Source organism: Neovison vison, chromosome 1, assembly GCF_020171115.1.
Source record: "Neovison vison isolate M4711 chromosome 1, ASM_NN_V1, whole genome shotgun sequence".
NCBI lineage: Eukaryota > Metazoa > Chordata > Mammalia > Carnivora > Mustelidae > Neogale > Neogale vison.
The window spans coordinates 217,095,514-217,101,175 of record NC_058091.1 but is presented as its reverse complement, the minus strand read 5'-3'; the positions used below and the strand labels follow the sequence as shown (position 1 = coordinate 217,101,175).

Sequence of the window (5,662 nt, the reverse complement as noted above, 5' to 3'; positions counted from 1 at the left end):
CTACTGAGCAGAGAGCCCGATGTGAGGCTTGATCCCAGGACCCTGGGATCATGACCTGAGCAGAAGGCAGAGGCTTTAACCACTGAGCCACCCAGGCGCCCCAAGGGAGAACTTTTTCAGGGCAGGGCTGGGTCTGTCATCTCCATGATCTCATGACTATATAACAATCCCTAGTTAATACATGTTTCTTTCTATATACATGCATAAATGAAAAAAGGTATGAATAATCCATCAATCCATAGAGCATACTAAAACAGCAATTGTCAAATTTCTGGGAAAACTTGATTAAAAATAGACGCCTAGGCCCCTGCCCCAGTCTACATCAGTGAGCCTGGGACTCTTTCTGCATTTTTTTTTAAAAACTCTCTAGGGGACTGTGACTCACAATAAAGTTTGAGAACTTTTATAGGTGAGTGAACAGGGTCAGAGAGGGTGATCTATTTGTCCAAGAACTAAAGTAGAAAGGAAACTGGAATAATTCAACCAAAGTTTGTGAAGTTTTCCAATTCAGTCTTTTTTTTTTATTTTAAAGATTTTATTTATTTATTTGACAGAGAGAGATCACAAGTAGGCAGAGAGGCAGGCAGAGAGAGAGAGGAGGAAGCAGGCTCCCTGCTGAGCAGACAGCCTGATGCAGGACTCGATTCCAGGACCCCGAGATCATGACCTGAGCCAAAGGCAGCGGCTTAACCCACTGAGCCACCCAGGCGCCCCTCCAATTCCGTCTTAAATCTTTCTTGTTTTTTATATATGGAACACTTCATGAATTTGCATGTTATCCTTATGCAGGGACTGCGCTAATCTTCTCTGTATTGTTCCAATTTTAATGTAAACACTAATGAAGTAAGCACCCAATTCTGTCTTTATAGTGTGTACGATGGGGCAACCTTTTTTTTTTTTTTTTAAGACTTATTTACTTATTTTAGGGGAAGAGAAAGAGAGCAAGTGGGGGGAGGGGCAGAGAGAGAATCCAGAAGCAGACTCCCTACTGAGCATGGAGGCTGGTCCCAGGACCCCAAGATCATGACCTGAGCCAAAATCAAGAATCTGGCCATTCAACCAACTGAGCCACTTAAAAGTCTACTTCTAATGGAAATATGAAGGCTCTGTTTTTGTCAGTACAATCAATATATACAACCACCTACTCCTCATTTGTTTGAATGGAGAGTGAAGAACAACATCTAAAAATTAGCTGCAATATTTAAAAGAACAAATAATGTTTATAATTTAATATTTAATGCAAATGTCATTCTCTTCATGTGTTCAGCAAATTCGAGCTCAAAATAGACTGCAGCTAAAAGAAAATAATGAGAGAGGATAACATTTAAATTTTCAATTCTGTAAAACTACAGGAGACTGAAAAATACTATTCTTTACCACCCACTTTGTATTTTATAGCAAAAAACATATATCATTGGAACAGAATAGAGACCCCAGAAATAAACCTACAATTATATGGTCCAATCTATGATAAAGGAAGCAAGAATATACATACAATGGAGAAAAAAGTCTTTTTAATAAATGATGCTGGAAGGGGTGGTGAACCATGAGAGACTATGGACTCTGAAAAACAATCTGAGGGGTTTGAAGTGGCGGAGGGGTGGGAGGTTGGGGTACCAGGTGGTGGGTATTATGGAGGGCACGGCTTGCATGGAGCACTGGGTGTGGTGAAAAAATAATGAATACTGTTTTTCTGAAAATAAATAAATTGGAAAAATAAATAAATAAATGATGCTGGAAAAGTTGGGACAGCTATATGTAATAGAATGAAACTGGTCCACTTTCTAATACCATACCCCAAACCAAGCTCAGAAGGGATTAAAGACCTAATCATGAGACTTGAAACTATAAAAAATCCTAGAAGAAATCACAGGCAGTAGTTTCTCTGACATCAGCCATATCAACATTTTTCTAGGTAGGTCTCCTGAGGCAAGGGAAACCAAAGCAAAAATAAACTATTGGCACTACACAAAAATTAAAAAAAGAAAAAAGCTTCTGCACTACAAGGGAAATCATCAATAAAATAAAAAGATACCTATACTGAATGGGAGAAGATATTTGCAAATGACATATCCTATAGAGGGTTAATATCCAAAATAAAGAACTTATACAACTGAACATCCAAAAAAAAAAAAAAAAAAACAAAACAAAACCCAAACAATCCATTAAAAAATGGGCAGAGGGGGCGACTGGGTGGCTCAGTGGGTTAAGCCTCCGCCTTCCGCTCAGTTAATGATCTCAGGGTGCTGGGATCAAGGCCTGCATCAGGCTCTCTGCTCAGCAGGAAGCCTGCTTCCCTCTCTCTCTGCCTGCCTCTCTGCCTACTTGTGATCTCTGTCTGTCAAATAAATAAATAAAATCTTTTTTAAAAAATGGGCAGAGGATATGAGTAGATACTTTCCCAAAGAAGATATTACAGATGGCCAACAGATACATGAAAAGATGGGACCATCACTCGTCATCGGAAAATGCACATCAAAATCACAACATCACTTCATACCTGTCAGAATGCAAAAATCAAAAAGACGAGAAAGAACAAGTGTTGGCGAGGATGTGGAGAAAAGGGACGCTTATGCACTGCTAGATGGAGTGCAAACTGGTGTAGCCACTGTGGAAAACAGTAAAGAGGTTACACAAATAATTAAAAATAGAAATACCATATGATCCAATAATTCCACTACTGGGTATTTACCCAAGAAAAACAAAAACACTAACTTGAAAAGATATATGCACCCCTATGTTTACTGCAGTATAATTTATCATAGCCAAGACATGGAAGTTACCTGAGTTACCTAAGTAAGTGTCCATTAACAGACAAATGGATACAAAAATGTGGCATTATATATGTATATATATATATATCTGCCCACCACATGGACATAATGGAATATCACACAGCCATAAAAAAGATGAAAGTGTGCCATTTGAAACAACATGGACAGACCTAGAGGACATGATACTAAGTGAATAAGAGTGAGGAAGATAAATGCTCTATGATGTCCTTCACAAATAGAATCTTTAAGAAAATGAATAAACAGGAGCTCCTGGGTGGTTCAGTCTGGCATCTGACTCTTGGTTTTAGCTCAGGTCATGATCTCAGGGTCCTGAAATCGAGCCCCATGTGAGGCTCCTGCTCAGCACAGAGTCTGTTTGTTCCTCTCCCCCTGCTCTTCCCACCAATAAATGAAAATAAAACCTTAGAAAAAATGAATAAACAAAAAGCAGAATCAGAACTATAAATACAAAGAACACAATGATGACTGTCAGAGAGGAACATGGGTGGGGAGTTGGACAAAACTACTGAAGGGGAGATACAAGCCTCCAGGTCTGGAATGAGTAAGTCTGGGGAATAAAAGGCAGAGGATAAGGAATATAGTCAATGATATTGTAATAGTGATGTAACCAGACAGATGATAGCTACACTTGTGGCAAACACAGCATAATGTACAAATTTGTCAAATCACTAAGCTGTATACCTGAAACTAATGTAACATTGCATGTCAACTATACTCAGAAAAAAAAAAACAAAACAAAAACACAACAAAATAACTAAAAAGAGAAACCTGAGATACCAAAAGGTTGCAGCAAAAGAAAAAAAAATATTATTCCACAGGTACTACTCAATAATTAAAGACTAATTAAGAAAGCAGATACTAGGGCACCTGGGTGGCTCAGTGGGTTAAGCCGCTGCCTTTGGCTCAGGTCATGATCTCAGGGTCCTGGAATCGAGTCCTGCCATCGGGCTCTCTGCTCAGCAGGGAGCCTGCTTCCTCCTCTCTCTCTCTCTGCCTGCCTCTATGCCTACTTGTGATCTCAAATAAAATCTTTAAAAAGAAAGAAAGAAAGAAAGCAGATGCTCGAGCCTAGATCTTGGTGCTACTTTAGATTTTGATTTAAAGATGTTGTTTTGGGGGCACCTGGGTGGCTGAGCCAATTAAGCATCTGCCTTTGACTGGGTCATGATCTCAGAGTCCTGGGATCAAGCCCTGAGTTTCCCTGCTCATCTGGGAGTCTTCTTTTCCCTCTCCCTTTGTCACTTCCCCACCACTCATACTCTCTCTCTCTTTCTCAAATAAGTAAATAAAATATTTTTAAAAATATATTATTTTGGGGGTGCCTGGCTGGCTGAGTCAGTAAAGCATGCAACTCTCAATCCCAGGGTTGTAAGTTCAAGCTTCATGTTGGATGTGGAGATTACTTAAAAATAAAATCTTTAAAAAATAATTAAAATTTTAAAAGATGTTATTTTTGCAAATGAATGACAATAAAACCCTTGAGCAGTAGAGAATCTGGGAAAGCCGAAATAATTATGGGTGCCCCATCTACCACTTATATACTTTATCAGGTTTAGTTGAACCCTCTAGATGTAATGATCTACTTTATATTTTTAACTTACATTAAAAAATATTTTTGCAGTGACCTCAACCATGTGTTCTTGCTGAGCTAAGGTCAGAGTCCATTTCAAAACTTCTTCTTTCTGTTCTTGGGGCACCTGGGTGGCTCAGGTGGTTAAATGTCTGCCTTTAGCTCAGGTCATAATCTCAGGGTCCTGGGATCGAGTCCCAAGTGGGGCTCCTTGCTTGGTGGGAAGCCTGCTTTTCCCTCTTCCTCTGCCACTCTCCCAGCTTGTGCTCTCTCTCAGATAAATAAACAAAATCTTTAAAAAAAAAAAACCTAAACACTTTACTTTCTGTTTTTTTATCAAGGGTCTTTCTAGAATCCATGTGAGAAAGAACAAAAACAAAACCAAAACCACTTTGACCTCTACCTTATATCACAGCCAAAAATTAGAGCTGGATCATAGAGTTAAATGTGAAAGTTTAACTGCAATAAACAAAGGAGAATATCTTCATGGGCTGGATACAAATTTTGTAAACAGAAAAAAAAAAAGCACTAACTATAACATTAAATAATAATATCTTTTTTCTTAACCAAAATTCTCAGCTTCAAATAGGCATTGAAGTATTTGCTCACTGCTTTATCCTAAAATATATAGGAAATATTTTCTAATTTACAATACCAATGTTGCAAATAACAATAAGACTACTGAGTGAGGTTTACATTTTTTCCAGTTCTTTTTTCCTTTAAATATATTCTATTAAGATCGGTGTTAAAAAATAATTTGAGGGTGCCTGGGTGGCTCAGTTGGTTAAGCGACTGACTGCCTTTGGCTCAGGTTAGGATCCAGGAGTTCTGGGATCAAGTCCCGCATCAGGCTCCCTGCTAAGCAGGAAGTCTGCTTCTGCCTTTGACTTCCCTCCCTCCCATGCTTTCTCTCTTTCACTCTCTCTCACATAAATAAAGTCTGAAAAAAATCATTTGAAATAGGTTTTTTCTCCATATGGCTATTTTCACAATTTGATACAGGTAGGTTCTTCTGTTTCAGTCTGTTTTCAATTTCAGGGTTTGCTTTTTTCTTTTTACTCTGATGACATTTTCCAATATACAGAAGGTTCAAAAGTCAAAACTAACTGAAAACGTATAGTCTGAGAAGTCTTGCTTCCATTCCTATCACCTCTATTTCTCCATTTTATTTCTGCTCACACCATATAGGTGTTTCTGTTTTAAGTCTCTGGTTTCTCATTCCAGTGAGAATGAGAAAAAAATATATTTTTTTACAAAAATAACAAATATTCATACTTTTCAAGGTAACATCTTCTAC

At 38.2% G+C, this 5,662-nt stretch overlaps 1 non-coding gene across 1 annotated transcript; it reads right to left on the bottom strand.

Annotated features, from left to right (window-relative positions):
* Positions 1-744: 744 nt before the first annotated feature.
* LOC122897767 lies at positions 745-849 on the bottom strand. The gene has a single exon (XR_006382616.1). It is a non-coding gene; the product is annotated as a U6 spliceosomal RNA (small nuclear RNA).
* Between the last annotated feature and the right edge of the window lie 4,813 nt (positions 850-5,662).